This window comes from Oryctolagus cuniculus, chromosome 4, assembly GCF_964237555.1.
Source record: "Oryctolagus cuniculus chromosome 4, mOryCun1.1, whole genome shotgun sequence".
In the NCBI taxonomy this organism is placed as follows: domain Eukaryota; kingdom Metazoa; phylum Chordata; class Mammalia; order Lagomorpha; family Leporidae; genus Oryctolagus; species Oryctolagus cuniculus.
In genome coordinates this window covers 48,391,090-48,407,881 of record NC_091435.1, presented here as the reverse complement: position 1 = coordinate 48,407,881, position 16,792 = coordinate 48,391,090, and the positions used below count along the sequence as shown (strand labels likewise).

At 40.7% G+C, this 16,792-nt stretch overlaps 1 protein-coding gene and 2 pseudogenes across 4 annotated transcripts in view; all 3 read right to left on the bottom strand.

The window, feature by feature from the left end:
- Window positions 1-16,792, bottom strand: part of ARL13B (ARF like GTPase 13B) — a 101,490-nt gene that overhangs the window by 51,040 nt on the left and 33,658 nt on the right. The window lies entirely within an intron of this gene.
- LOC138849262 (bifunctional purine biosynthesis protein ATIC pseudogene) lies at window positions 8,025-9,364 on the bottom strand (annotated as a pseudogene).
- Window positions 9,369-16,690, bottom strand: LOC138849442 (bifunctional purine biosynthesis protein ATIC pseudogene; annotated as a pseudogene).

Below are 16,792 nucleotides of genomic sequence, written 5' to 3'. Positions count from 1 at the left end.
ATAAGTTTCTCATCACTGTTAAATTGTAATTTTCCTCCTTAATCTTTACCCACTTGAATTACAGAAAACTTCCTAAATTTATCATTTGAGAACATATGAGTAGTTGAGAATTCTATTAAAGGAGACCTCAAAAGGTGTTATAATTAAAAACAAAGCAAGCAATGTAGAATCTGTATCAAATTTTTTATCCTCAGTCAGATAAGAGCTCAGTGGTCAACAGATACTAGAAAAACACAAATATGTGCTTGATGGAAAAAATCAAATTAGTAACCAGGAGCTGAATCTAGCTTAAGAACTAAGAAGGTAAGTTAAGGCACTACCTGCTTGCTTGCTTTTTTTATTTATTTGAAAAACAGAGAGAAGGTATGGGGACAGAGACAGAAAGAGATCTCCTATCTGTAAATTCATTCCCCAAATGCCATGATGGGCAGGCTTAGGCCAGGGCAAAACCAAGAGTCAGGAACTCCATCCAGGTCTCCCACATGAGTGATGGGGGCTAAATACCTGAGTCATATTCCACTGTCTTCCAAGGCACATTAGCAGGTGGGTGGATTGTAATCAGAGCAATCAGGACTCAAATCAGTTGCTCAATATGGGATGCCAGCACTGCAGACAGTGCCTAACCCACTGCACCACAATGCCAGCCCCAGCACTGTTTTCTTGAATGTAACTCCATTCAGGACACCATACTACAGAGCATGGGGCCCAGCAGATACAGTTACAGTAACAACAACTGAACTGTTTTGTCACCACTTTATGATGATGCCAGGCCCTACACTGTAAACTAGAGACATAGCTTGAACTGACACAGGGGATAATTTTGAAACTCACATTTTAGTGGAGAAAGCAGATAAATATAATTATTAAATAATGTTAAGCTCTGGGCAAAGACTTAAAGGTGAAACAGAGGCTTGAGAGTGGCTTTTTATCTTAGGTACTTGTCAAGTGATGGCCACACTGAAAGGAAATTTGAGTATTTAAGTGAAGATACGAAGGACGAAGAGAAGGGAAAGTATATTATAGGCATAAGTGACAAATAGTAGAAAGACTTCAAGAAGGCTATTACATACTCTGTTGAAAGGAAAAATGACAGTAAAGATGGTGGCATAATGGGAAAAAAAAATGAAGCAACAGGTGATGTTAAGAAAGTTCAGCAGGGCCTGCTGCTATGGTGCAGCAGGTTAACGCCCTGGCCTGAAGCGCCAGCATCCCATATGGGCGCTGGTTCTAGTCCCGGCTGCTCCTCTTCTGGTCCAGCTCTCTGCTATGACCTGGAAAAGCAGTAGAAGATGGTCCAAGTCCTTGGGCCCCTGCATCCACATGGGAGACCTGGAAGAAACTCCTGGCTCCTGGCTTTGGATTGGCACAGCTCCAGCCGTTGCAGCCAATTGCGGAGTGTACCATCGGATGGAAGACCTCTCTTCTCTCTCTGTGTAACTCTGACTTTCAAATAAATAAATAAGCCTTAAAAAAAAAAAGTCCAGCAGGGGCCGGCACTGTGGTGCAGCGGGTTAAGCCACCATCTGCAGTGCCAGCATCCCATATGTGCATTGATTCAAGTACCAGTTGTTCCACTTCCAACCCAGCTCCCAACTGATGGCCTGGGAAAGCAGCAGAAGATGGCCTAAGTCCTTGGGCTGCTGCACTCACCTGGAAGACCCGGAAGAAGCTGCTAGCTCCTGGCTTTGACCTGGCCCAACCCAGGGCCATTGCAGCCATTTGGGGAGTGACCAGGGGATGGAAGATCTCTCTCTCTCTCTGTAACTCTTTCAAATAAAGAAATAAATCTTCTAAAAAAATCAGTAACAGACTTAAGGCTTTGTAAGCCATGAAATGAAATAGGTATAATGCAAAGTTCTCAGACCTCTAGTTTGGTAAGATTATATAACTTATACCTGAAAAGGTCACTCTGTCGACTGTAAGGACAGTGAGTTAGAACAGATTAAAAGGAGGTGAGTAGAGGACAAGCAACCAGGTATAGAAAATAATAAGATGCTAATGCCATAGTCAAGGGTGAGAGATGATGATGGTCTGGGCTACAATAGAGTTAGGTGGTGATGAAGGTTGCAACAATTACTAATGCTAAACATTACTAAGGTACTTGCTATGCCCAGTCACTGTTTTAATAATTTTACAGTAAATGAAGTATGAAGATACTATTATTACAATTACACTAATGAAAATATTTAAGCATATAAGGTTAAATAACCTGTTCCAGACAAAGAAACTGTACACAGCGAACAGGCATTTGAACCCACACAGTCTGATTCCAGACACAGTTCTTAAGCACTACAGACTATAGTGGCGACAGTAAAAATCATATTAGCATGTGATAGCCTTAAGAGAGAGAATCTGCAGAATGCTTAGCAGTTGGTGATGACATTTATTGAAATTGAAAAAGACGGATGAAGGTTTCAGAATTAACCAGGTGAGAAAGAAATCAAGCATTCATTTTATCCAAGAGAATCTGAAATAATTATAAGATGTAAAATACAAACATGTAGAATATTAGCTATATCAGTAGGGGTTCTTGGGATATGTCAGTTGAGTGATCAATAGATAAATGGTATATAAAGGTTGGGTGACCTGAAAAGGTAAGTGGATATAAAAACAGCAAGTTCAATAAAGAGTCTGCTGTATTCTAAAAATGAGGCTTAAAGCTGAAGAGTTGTAAAAGAGACAAAAAATGGAAAGTGAGGTAGGAGGAAAACCAAAAAAGTGTGCTATAATGCAAAAGAAATTTTAAAGAAGAAAAAAGTAGAAGAAACTCTCAACTTCAGGTTAAACATGAGAAGCAAAGCAACAATAGATATGGCAACACGGAGACAACTGTTACTCCAACAAGAGTAGTTTCAAAGAATTTTAAGGACAGAAACACAAGCAGAACATGTTAAAGAACATGACATAAAGAAATAGAGCAGCCACTAGATAATTCTTCCCAGAAGATTGAATAGGGCACTGTAGAGAAGAGTCAGTAACTTGAGAGGGATGTAAAGTTAAAGCATTCCACAATACTTAAAAGTAAGAAACCTAAGAGTGCATTCTGCTGATGAGAATGAATCCACTGAGAGAAACTCCTGATATAGAACGGGGATGGGCTAGGTATTGAGGTAGAGTGGCTAAACCATCACTTGGGATGCCTGCATCCCATATCAGAGTGCCTGGGATCAAGTCATGCCTCCACTTCTGATCCAGCTTCCTGCTAATTCACCTGGGAGGCAGAAAAAAACAGCAAGTATTTGAGCACTCGGGAGATTTGATTGGAGTTTCTGGTTCCTGGCTTTGGTTGGCCCAGTCTCAGGTTTTATAGCATTTGAGAGTGAACCAGTGGGTGGGAGATCTCTCTCTGTTGCTGTCTTCCAAATAAATAAACATTTTCTTTTTATGGAGAAGGAATAATACGCAAAAGCAGAAACAGCTGAGATTTGGAAGTACAAATGGAAAGGCTGGCCTTGGGTTGGAGCAGAAACACATCTTCCATATGATAGGTGGGAAGGCAGAATTTAGGAATAAAAGCAGATAGCTGAATAAATCTGGTGGCAGGAAAAATAAGGAACTCTTGTTTGATTGTTCCCTTAAAGAACCATGAGGAAAAACTCAACTGAAAGCACAACAGGATCAAGAAAGACAGGGAGAAAGGACAAGGAGAAACAGTCATTTTGGAGAGAAGGATAAGAAATATTAAGAGAACGGTAGTGGGCTAACCAGACAGTAATCAGGGCCCACCTGAAATGTGTGGTCACAACATTAAGGTAGAATTAGCCACTTCAGTCATGGGTTTTCAACCAATAAATGCTTAGTGCTTGGGTGGTGGCACAGAAGGTGCAGACAATGGTCCACAACAAGATAGTGGCTTTTCCAGGGATGTACAGTGGAAGAGAAAAATGGACCAATGGAGTTTGGGGTACTTAACAACACTGGATTTATATATGTAATAAATACACATATATCATAAATACTGTGATTTTTAACTTAAAAAAAATAAAGAAAATAAAAACTCTACTATTAACTACCAAGCATCACTGGTGAAAAAAATGTTTCAGATACTTCAGTTTAGAATATTTAGGGAGGGCCGGCAACACGGCTCACTTGGCTAATCCTCTGCCTGCGGCACCAGTACCCCAGGTTCTAGTCCTGGTTGCTCCTCTTCCAGGCCAGCTCTCTGCTGTGGCCCAGGAAGGCGGTGGAGGATGGCCCAAGTGCTTGAGCCCTGCACCCACATGGGAGACCAGGAGAAGCACCTGGCTCCTGCCTTCGGATTTGCGCAGCGCACCAGCCGTAGCAGCCATTTGGGGGATGAACCAATGGAAGGAAGACCTTTCTGTCTCTCACTGTCTAACTCTGCCTGTCAAAAAAAAAAAAAAAAGAATATTTAGGGAATATAATTTTACAAAGAAATTTAAAATAGATGATCATCTCCATAGCTAACTAGATAGTGATACACATATCTCTCCTAAAATTGTATCTTAAGCTTAGTGATACTTATTTATAACTGTTCCTACCTTGTTTATCATGAAAGGTGATAACATCAAGCACTACTCAATATTCATTAGTATAATTATATCCAGATGGATTTATAAAATATTTTCCATTAGCATTTTATATGTCTACACAATGCTTTTAAACATCCATTTATTTTTGTGAGGCACAGCAATAGAGAGAGAGAGAATGCTTCCAGCCACTGGTTCACTCTCCAAACACCCTAAACACCTTGAGTTGGGCCAGGCCAGAGTGTGTTGGGGATGGAGGGAGAAAGGAGGGGAACTTCTGCAGGCTTCAGTGTTTAAATGACTTACAAAGTCAACTAGCTGAGCAGCTTTACTGAAAAGTGCAGCTGCTACAGGTGAAGGTGAATGCTATTAACAGACAAAAGGAGGGGTTGGCACTGTGGCACAGAGGGTCAAAGACCCAGCCTGCAGCATCTGCATCCCATGTGGGTACAGGTTCAAATCCCTGCTACTCCACTTAGATCCAGCTCCCTGCTAATAAGCCTGGGAAAGCAGTGGATGACAACCCAAATCCTTGGGCCCCTGCACATGGTAGACCCAGAAGCAGCTCCTGGTTCCTGCCTTCGGATTGGCTCAGCTCCAGCCATTGCAGCCATTTGGGGAGTGAACCAGCGGATGGAAGACTCTGTCTGTCTGTCTGTCTCTCTCTCTCTCTGTAACTCTTTCAAATAAATAAAATAAGTCTTTAAAAAAAATTCAAAAGGAAGCCCTCAGTAAGGAAGTTTGGAGGTGAGTCAACACTGTAAGAAAATAAGAGAAATGAAGACACTGCATTGGAGGAAAACCCTAAGCCACTGGCCCTATAAATTCAGTTAGTAGGAGATTCAGAGTAAAATTAGTAAATTAGGAAACTCATCACTGTATCTAAGAATCGAGTGATGATGTGACATAGGTAAATACTTACATGTCTCCAGTATTCTAAAAAATGATCCAAATCTCCAACTTACTATATAAACTTAGCATATTTGACTCAAAATTTTTTTCAAAAAATATTAGTTTGTATTTTTTAAGTATAGAGTTCCAGAAAGAGGATGGACAGAGGTCTTCCTTCTAAACAATTCAGTCACCAAATGACCATTAAAAGCCAGGATTGGGCCAGGACAAAGCCAGGTGACAGGAACTCTGTCCAGATTTCCTGCATGAGTGGTAGGGGCCCAAGTACTTGTGTCATCCTCTTCTGCCTTTCCAGGCTCAATAGCAAGGAGCTGGATCAAACACAGAGCAGCTGGAACTTAGACCAGCACTCTGATACAGGATGATGGTATCAGAAGCAGTGGCTTAACCCATTGTACCACAACATTGGCCCAAATTTTTTACTCAATTTCCAACAACAATATTAGGTTAATCTATAACCTCCTGAGCTTCTTCTGGGAAATTTGTAAAGATATGACTCAGGGGCAGGCACTATGACACAGCAGATTAAATCTTGGCTTGGGATGCCTGCATTTGAAGAGCTTGTTCCAGTTGTAGGTATTCTCAAGCTCCCTGCTGTGTCTGGAAAGCAGATGATGGCTCAAGTAACTGAGTTCCTGCCATCCATGTAGGAGAATCAGATGGAGTTCCTGACTCGGTTTTGGCTTGTCTCAGCCCTGGCTTTTGAGATCATTTAGGAAGTGAACCAGCAGATGGAAAATCTCCCTGTCATTCTGCCTTCCAAAAAAATATAACTCAAAGAAAATTGTATTTTCCTAACATTTCCCAGTAATACTAATATTTTCCTATAATATTATCTAGAAGTGAGTCAGGTGAGCACATAAAGACTAAAGACAAAAATTTTGTACTGAAAAAATAGTAACAAAAATCTGGTTATTGTTTCTCCTAATATGGATATTCACTGCATGTTTTTTAATCTTTTTGGTCATAAATTCCCTTTACAAATTGGATGAGAGGATCTACTCCCAAGAAAAATGCACATGCAGTGGGAATTGTGTATATGATTTCATAGGGAGGCCACTCACGGGCAAAAGTCCCTAGAACAGGCGGGTGTTCAGGTGCAGCAGGCTAAGCAGCTGGTTGGGATGCCCACATCCCTCTCTGAAGAGCACCAGTTCAGGTCCCAGTTGTTCCACTTCTGATCAAGCTTCTTGCTAATGCACCCTGGGAGGCAGCGATGGTTGTTCAAACGCTTGGAGCCCTGCCACACTTGTGGGAAACCCAGATGAAGTTCCAGGCTCCCAGCTTCAGCCTGACACAATGGTGGTTGTTGCAGACATTTAGGGAGTGAATGGAACAGTGGATGGAAAATAGAACTTTGTGTCTGTGTGTGTGTTAGGGGGTGGGGGAAAAGATGCCTTTCAAGTAGAAAATAAACAAACAAACAAAAAGACCCTGGGTCCACAAACTTTTATTAGAATGTTTCTCAGACCTAGTAAGATCAAATCAAAGATGTTTTCCTGTTTTCCTCTATGAAGGAAACTGCTTTCTATATGCTTAGTTTCATTTTAAACATTCCATTTGTGATGTTCTGTGAGATTTGACCAAAAAGTTAACTTAGACCATATAACTCTAGAGAAAAGCAGACAGTATTTAATGAGAAAGTGGCACCATTCCAACAGCCCAAGTGTGCTAACCAAAGTAGAAACTGTTATTGCCCTAGAAGGAAATTTTAGCCTGTGGGTCATGAGAGTCATTCTGGTTAAAAGTATTAGAAGATTCAACAATAAGAAAGAGGGATGATTTGTTATCTCTCTGAGGGTAATTTTTTGAAAGATTTTATTTATTTATTTGAGAGGTAGAGTTACAGACAGTGAGAGGGAGAGACAGAGAGAAAGGTCTTCCGTCCGTTGGTTTGCTCCCCAAATGACCGCAATGGCTGGAGCTACGCTGATCCAAAGCCAGGAAACAGGTGCTTTTCCCTGGTCTCCCATGTGCGTGCCAGGGCCCAAGCACTTGGGCCATCTTCTATTGCTTTCCCAGGCCACAGCAGAGAACTGGATTGGTGGAAGAGCAGCTGGGACTAGAACTGGCACCCATATGGGATGCTGGTGCCACATCCAAGGGTAACTTTCAAAACCATACTAGGGAAAGGAGGTATAGAAAGAGCCTAATACTAGTTATAATGGTGGTGTAAACTGCTGAAAACCTAAATAGGTTAAGATGTTTAATACCTCCCATCCCAGTTTACTAGATAATTAACAAACAATGTCTCATATTTTTGTAGCATTATTTAATTATTAACAATCCCATCCACTGGTTCACTCCTATGACAAGGGCTGAGCCAACACTGAAGTCAGGAGACAGGAATTCAATCCAGGTCTCTCACATGGGTGGCAAGAAATCAACTTCTTGATCCATCCATCACCTGCTGCTTTCAGGGTCTGTATTAGCAGGAAGCTGGATATTGAACCCAGGTCCTCTGGTATAGGACAAAGTCACCTTAACCACTCGGTTAAACATCTGTTCTGCCTTGTATTATTAATGAAAAATTTCTATGGTGGATACTCAGCTTAAAATCAGGTATTTCTCCTCATTCCAGTGCTATTTATACTACTGCAAAAGCAATTTACTTTTTCTCTTGGAAAAACCTTCTTTATCAGACTATCTAATTTGAAGTTTTGATGTTTTTTTCCAACTATTAAGATGTAATGCTATTTTTTAAAATTGTGTACCTATAAGAAAACCATAAAATAATATGTAATAAAACCAGTGGTAAGAGATCTAAAGACTCATATGGATAAACATTATTCCCAGTTCATCACAAGCCTTGATCATGACTTTGTCAGCAAAAAAACTGGCAGGAGCAGCAATGTTTACCATACTATGACTCCTTTTATCTCTATCTACATTATTCCTGAAAGGAAAGAAGGCATCAAAACTGACAGAAACTTCACTTAGCTTGTTAATTCATTCCTTTTTCTCAGCCTCAATTAATAACTCTGGGACTTCCTCAAGGAGTATCTTCCATTGTTATCAAATCTGCATCCTCACCAACGGTTCCAGTCACATGTTGACCAAATCACTGAAGACTTCCACTTTCTTCACTCTTGTCTTAAATCCCATCACAAACACTGATGGATGGCATCTAAGACAAGAGTAGTTTGCCTTATCCCTACAAAGTGTGTAAGCTATCTGCTCTAATGCCAGTTACTTGCCCATTCTTGACACAGCACACAGAAACTGAGTATACTTGACAGCAATGGTTGCTACGAAAATGTCTCTGAGGGCAGACTCTAGCAAATCTTTATTCTAAGTCACAACACTGCTAAACAATGGCCTGTAGATGACACTATTAAGCAAAGACCAAAAGCATTAAAACTTCATTTTCATCTGGTTTGTGAGATTAGTCCATCTGAAGAACACAGCCATTTTTTATTTTTCTTTTTACAAAGTATTTTCAAGGCAGCAACAATACCACAAGATACTTCTCGGGAGATAATTTTTGCAGTTAGGACATCACAAACAGCAGAAAATTCAATAGAAATCACCAAATAAAGACATTCCATCAGCTCCTCTGGCTTTTGCTTATGAGTTTATATGTGTGGAAGAATCTTAAAGAAATGATTTAACATGCAGACTGGCCTCATATTCACTGAGAGGAATTCCAACAGCAGCACCTGATGGATGGATATGTCTGAAAGAGGCCATGACTTGACTGCCTAAAGGACTTCTGCATTCCTTTGCCAGCTGTAAGTTTATGAATCCAACAGCTCCTGTGAGAATAGCAATGGGGAGCTTGGGCTTCAGAGTGTATGGTTTGGCACGAGGTACACAAGGGTACATTTTTTTTTTTAAAGATTTTTTTATTTTTTATTTATTTGAAAGAGTTTCAGCAAGAGGCAGAGAGAGGTCTTCCATCTGGTGGTTCACTCCCCAGATGGCCGCAACAGCCAGAGCTGTGCCGATCTGAAGCCAGGAGCCAGGAGTTTCTTCCAGGTCTCCCCTGTGGGTGCAGGGGCCCAAGTCTGCTTTTCCAGGCCATAGCAGAGAGCTGGACCGGAAAAGGAGCAGCTGGGACTAGAACGGGCGCCCATATGAGATGCCTGCGCTTCAGGCCAGGGCGTTAACCCGCTGCGCCACAGCACCGGCCCCAAGGGGGTTCATTCTACAGGTCAAAGGCAGTTGAGATATTCCTTTGCTGTGTCCTGAAGTAACCTGAAATTGATCCATCATATTGTGTTGTATGAGTGAAAGCCTTCAAGGCTAACTGGCAAATAGTCTCCAAGTAGGTGACTTCACTATCAGAACAACACATCTCTGCAGACACCTCTACATTGTACCCTGTTTCAAATACAACTGTTACTCAAACCTAGACTTTGGCTGAAACTTCCATAAGGTCATTTCACCATCATCAATATGCTCAAAAGACTCCAAACCAGTTACATTTGAAGAAGCCACTGTTTTCACTAAGGAATGCAGATTACAGGCAACAACTCTTAGAAGGCTGAAACTGGCCATATCAGCATTATCTTCTGGAATGTTAAGGGCCAGGATTTCAGCATGAACTGCATGATATAAGATGGGGAAATCCCATCAGCCTAGTGACATCTCTTTATGCCAGTCTAGTATCCCTAAGAGTTTTCACAATACAGATTCAAACCAAGAAGTTCGTTTCTGGAAAATCAGACGAGGCCAAATTTGTCAGACACACCTCAGTAAGGGAAGGCGGCTGGGAGTTTCGGCTACAGGCATGGGCTCTAGGCACAAGTGGCAAGCAGCTGCCAGGTTTTTTCTTTTTGTTACATAAGTTAGAAAAGGCTAATTAAGGCCTGGTGTGGCACAGCAGGTAAAGCCACTGCATGTGATGCCGGCATCCCATATGGGCATCAGTTTGAGTCCTGGCTGCTCCACTTCCAATTCAGCTCTCTGTTATGCACCTAGGAAAGCAGTGAAAGATGATCCAAATACTTGGACCTCTGCCACCCACGTGGTAAACCCAGATGGAGTTCCAGGCTCTGGATTAAGCCTGGCCCTGCCTTGGCCATTGAAGCAACCTGGGGAGTAAAATAGCAGATGGAGTTTCTTGACCCTGCTTTTCAAATAAATACATCTTAAATAAAAAGGATAAGGCAAAGTTAATCATTGTAGTCAACATTAGAGAAAACTGACTAAGTGAACAGGTTTAACATGATAGCTAAGTAAGCATTTGCAAGGCATTTATGTTGCAAATCACTTTTTATTAAAATTGGTTCTTAGGATATATTTAGTAACCTACTGTCTGGTTCATGTTACTTATATGTAGCTTAATACAAATACATTTGCTATGGAAGATCTCTCTCCCTCTCTGTTTCTCCCTCTCTGTCACTCGTTCAAATAAAGAAAATAAATCTTAAAAATAAAAAAAAAATTTTTAAAGAAAACCACAGAAGCCTAATCAGGTTCTGATTCTGACTTTCCAAAAAAAGGCTCAAATGTGTGACACTGAGGCATTATTTGTAATCACACGTGTTGTCAGGCTAGAGCACAGGAATAAATTCTGAAGAGCTAAAGATATCCATGACCTGCTAAGGTCAGCTACTCTGCTTCCCATAAAGAACGATGAATTCTGGATCTATCAATTTGTAATTTTATGATCATAGGCAAGATTCTAATTCTTAAGTAAATTTCTTTCTACTAAATGATGGAATCTTCTTGGAAGTCTATTATTTTCTGTTTGCTCAATATTGAGGAGTAAGAAGACAAAGTTTCCCAAGTATTAAGTGAGTTCTGAGAGGATGTGTCAGCCCTACATCATCTTGTTTAGACTCAGATAATTTATAAACAGAAGAACTTAGAGCTATGAAGGGAATCTGAAGAATTTTAAGCAAGGAAATAGCAAAAATATCAAAGTTACATATAAGTGCTCTCCTATTCTTCAAATATTTCTGCATTGTTTCACTTGTTATAACAAGCAAGTACCAAATTGGCAATTTGAAAAGCATCCAATTAAGAAAAAGAGCTCCAGCAGGTAATATAGAGGAGAGCTGAGAAGACAGGTAGGACTGCTAGCAAGAAGTCAGTTAGGAGATTGTTGTTATTGGTAACTTAAGCAAGAAGTGAATAGAAATTAAAGGCAGGTAACCAATCCTCCGCCTGCGGCTCCGGCATCCCAGGTTCTAGTCCCGTTTGGGGCGCCAGATTCTGTCCAGTTGCTCCTCTTCCAGTCCAGCTCTCTGCTTTGGCTCGGGAAGGCAATGGAAGATGGCCCAACTGCTTGGGCCCTGCACCCGCATGGGAGACCAGGAGAAGCACCTGGCTCCTGGCTTCGGATCGGTGCAGTGCCAGTTGTAGCAGCCATTTGGGGGTGAACCAACAGAAGGAAGACCTTTCTCTCTTTCTCACTGTCTAACTCTGCCTGTCAAAAATTAATTAATTTTAAAAAATGATATTAACACAGTAGCATCTGTGGATCAGAGAGAAAGAAGTAAATATGAAAACTTCTGGAGCCAGCAGTGTGGCATAGCAGGTTAACACCCTGGCCTGAAGCGCCGGCATCCCATATGGGCGCCGGTTCGAAACCTGGCTGCTCCACTTCCAGTCCAGCTCTCTGCTGTGTCCCAGGAGGGCAGTGGAGGATGGTCCGAGTGCTTGGGCCTCTGCACCCGCACTGGAGACCTGGAAGGAGCTCCTAGCTCCTGGCTTCGGATCGGCGCAGCTCTGGCCATTGTGGCCAACTGGGGTTGAACCATAGGATAGAAAACCTCTCTCTCTATCTCTGTCTCTCCTCTCTCTGTGTAACTCTGACTCTCAAATAAAATAAGTAAATCTTTTAAAAAAAAATAAAACTTCCAAACATGGGTCTCTGGAAGACATTCAAGAGCTGTTTTATAAAACGGGTAAGATGGCCAGCGCCGCAGCTCAGTAGGCTAATCCTCCACCTTGCGGTGCTGGCACACCGGGTTCTAGTCCCAGTCGGGGCACCGGATTCTGTCCCGGTTGCCCCTCTTCCAGGCCAGCTCTCTGCTGTGGCCAGGGAGGGCAGTGGAGGATGGCCCAAGTGCTTGGGCCCTGCACCCCATGGGAGACCAGGAAAAGCACCTGGCTCCTGCCTTCAGATAGGCGTGGTGCGCCGGCCGCAGCACGCCAGCCACAGCGGCCATTGGAGGGTGAACCAATGGCAAAGGAAGACCTTTCTCTCTGTCTCTCTCACTGTCCACTCTGCCTGTCAAAAAATAAAATAAAATAAAATGGGTGAGATACAAAATTTTATGTAACATATGAATACTGAATGTTTTATAAAAATATGCATAGGAAGCACAGGAAATTCATCAAAATGTTAGCAGTGGCTGACTCCAGATGGCAAGTCAACTTTCAAAAATCATTTAAAATTTGAAGAAGCATAAAAAAGTCCTACATCTTGGTAAATTTTTAAGCATGCATGTTTTGTGTAAAAAGAAAAGTTTTCCTTTAATAAAAAAATTCTATGGTTGTAAAATTCCCCTGACAAAAGTTGGTCAAATGGTAAACCATTCTGTATTTCATGAACATAATATATAATTACTTTCACGTCTCTGAGAGTTCCGGCTAATACTGAGAATATAATAGTGAAGCAGTTACTCCCACTGTGAGTAATAGACTGAAAGCAGATATACTGCTAAAATAGTTAATTGATTACTCAGTATTCACTGTAGTCACTTAATAATTGTATACTTCTACCTTAGGACTTTTCCAGAAATCTCTACTAACTTCAAATGTCATCTTCTCAGTAAGGCCTACTGTGATTATCCTAATTCACCATCAGCTTCTTGATGTCTTTTTACCTGCTTCCTTGCATTCAACATACTTATCATCTAATGTGTGATACAATTTATTAATTGTACTTATTGTGTATCTCATTCAAGAATATGTTCCTAATGTCATAACCTAGCAAATAATAATGTTCAATAAATATCAGTTGAATTAATACAACCACAAATGAATAAAAGCATAAATAAGTGAATGAAAGAATAAATAAATGATTATTTGGTTGAAAACATGCAATTATTTCACAGATGATTAACAGTCATTAAAACTATTTACTTTTGTCTATAAATCCCTGACTCTGCCTAAGCATTTGTAGAAACCAAGTTAACATGTGAACTCCTTAATTAACACACAATTATTCTTAGGTGTTTAAATTTAACTGAAAAGTGATCCCTGTTAAATATAACAGTGCAAAAAAGAGGGAGGAGATGTACAGTTGGGCCATGCTCACTCAGACTCGCCCCAAACAGTAGAGTTAGAAATGTGCCAGGAGATTCCAATTCAATCTCATCAAGGTGGCATGTACCAATGCCATCTCACTAGTCAAAGTGATCAGTTTCAGTTCACAATTGATCATAATGAAAGGATTAAGAGTCAAATGGATCACATAAACAAGACTAGTGTCTGCTAGTACTAACTGAAAGAATTAAAAAGGAGAGAACGATCCAACATGGAAAGTGGGATACACAGCAGACTCAGAGAATGGCAGATGTCCTAAACAGCACTCTGGCCTCAGAATCAGTCCTTAAGGCATTCGGATCTGGCTGAAGAGCCATGAGACTATTTTAGGTATGGAAAGCCAAGACACTCTGGTAAAAAAAAAAAAAAAAAAAAAAAAAAATTCCTAAATGAAAGATCTCTGCGAGTGAGATCCCAGTGGAAAGAACAGGCCATCAAAAAAGAGGTACTTTTCTCTGAAGGGAAGAGAAACTTCCACTTTGACTATGGCCTTGTCTAAATAAGATCAGAATTGGCAAACTCAAAAGGTTTCCATAGCCTTGGCAACCCATGACGAGAGCCTCAGGTGATTACTGACGCCATAAACAAGAGTGTCAATTGTTAAGTCAACAACAGGAGTCTCTGTGCACTTACTCCCCAGGAAGGATCTCTGTCCTAAATGTGTTGTCCAATGTGAATTAATGCTATAGCTAGTACTTAAACAGTACTTTACACTTTGTGTTTCTGTGTGGGTGCAAACTGTTGAAATCTTTACTTAATATATACTAAATAGATCTTCTGTATATAAAGATAATTGAAAATGAATCGTGATGTGAATGGAATGGGAGAGGGAACGGGAGATGGGAGGGTTGCAGGTGGGAGGGAAGTTATGGGGGGGGGAGCCATTGTAATCCAAAAGCTGTACTTTGGAAATTTATATTTATTAAATAAAAGTTAAAAGAAAAGAAACCAAGTTAACATGTGGTTCAACAAAATTCACTCTTCATGTTTATCTGTTAAAGTTTTACTTCAGATTCCACAAAGGTTATCACTGATATATATACATCAAATAAGTTCTCTAGCTAAATATATAAAAATTAAGAAGTGTAGGCTTTACCAATAAATGACACAATAAAATTTTTTTTAAAGATTTATTTATTTATTTGAAAGGTGGAGTTACAGAGAGGCAGAGGAGAGAGAAAGAGAGATCTTCCATCTGCTGGTTCACTCAACAAATGGCCACAAGGAGCAGAGCTAGGCAGATCTGATGCCAGGAAGATAGGAGCTTCTTCCAGGTATCTCCTGCAGGTACAGGGGCCCCAGTATCTGGGCCATCTTCTGCTGCTCTCCCAAGCCATACCAGAGAACTAGATTAGAAGTAGAGCAGCCGGGGGTAGGGAGAGGGAGAGAGGGCCGGTGCTGTAGCACAATGGATTAAAGCCCTGGCCTGAAGCGCCAGCATCCCATATTGGTACCAGTTCAAATCCCAGCTGCTCCACTTCTGATCCAGCTCTATCTTATGGCCTGGGAAGGCAGCAGAGGATGGCCCAAGTCCTTGAGCCCCTGCACCCATCTGGGAGACCTGGAAGAAGCTCCTGGCTCCTGACCTTAGACTGGCTCAGCTCTGGCCATTGTGGCCAATTGGGGAGTGAAACAGAAGATGAAAGACCTCTCTCGCCCTCTCTCCCTCAAGTAAATAAAAATAAATCTTTACCAAAAAAAAAAAAAAAAAGAAGTAAAGCAGCCCGAGCTCAAACTGGTGCCCATATGGGATGCAGGTGGCAGCTTAAATCTCTACACCAAAATGTTGGCTCCACAATAAAATTTTAACACTTGGAATCAAAACTTCATTTAAAAATGTAAACGGAGTAGATGTTAACGCACAGCAGATCATTTCACCACTTGGATACCTGCTTTCCTTACCAGAATGCTGGTTCAAGTCCCAGATACTCTGCTTTTGATGCGCTTCCTGCTAATGCATCCAGGAAGACAGCAAATAATGGTTCAAGTGCTTGAACCTGGCATCCATGTGGGAAACCCAGATATCAGTCCAAGGCTTGGGATGCCTAGCCCCAGCTGTTGCAAGTTTTTGAGCAGTGAACCAGCAGATGGATGATCTGAAGATCCCTCTCTTTATATCTCTCTCTCATGTTCTTTTTCTCTGCCTTTCAAGTAGATGAAAATAACAATTTAAAAAAAAATAAAAGGACCAGCATTGTGGCATAGCAGGTTAAGCCATGATCTGTGACACCAGTAATTCATATTGGTAGGTCCAGTCCCAGCTGCTCTGCTTCGGATCCAGCTCCTTGTTATTGTGCCTGGGAAGGCATAGGAAGATGTTCCATGTAGGTAACCAGGGTTGAATTCCAGATTCCTGGCTTCAGCCTGGACCAACCCCAACTGCAGCAGCCAACTGGGTGTGAACCAGAGAATGGAAGATCCTTCTCTCTCTCTCTCTCCCTCTCTGTCTCTCCGCCTTTCAAATAAATTTAAAAGTTTTTTTTTAAAAAAAGCAAAAATATTATTTTACTACTGAGGACCACTAAGAAACTGACAACCTTTCATCTAAACACATGAAAGGCTAATTTTGTTTTCTAAATCTTTAATGATGAATCACAAAAATGAAGGAAAAGGAACAAGAAGGCATGGGGAAAAGTTCAATTAACTCCAAGCTAAAGGGCAATTTATAAAAAAGTGCTTTCTCTTAACTATATCTCATAGTTATAGCACCATCTGGTGTTTACTATGCATAAATGCTATGAGTACAAAAGTCCTTTGTTATTTTTTAAAAAAATGTTCTGGTACCTGGAAAAAATAATTTAAGCATATGACTAAGCTACTAACAACAAAGATCATATGTTAAATATGTAATTGTAGAAGTAAAAATTGAGAAATCAATGACATTAGGAAAACCATGTAAACAAGAATATTCTTCCAAGAAAGAGGACAAACACAAAATCTAAGTTATTAAAAGAGGAAACAATAGAAAAATACTCTAGAATTTTGTTAGTAGACAATTTCAAAAGGCAAAATCCAATGAAAAGTAAACCATCAATAAAACAAAAAGTTTATACTTGAATACCCATGAGATTTAATTATAAAACTTGTTTATAACAAAGCCTCAACCCTTTACTCTGTGGGCAGTATTATAGCAAGGCCTCAAAATATTAACAACTACCACTTAACTG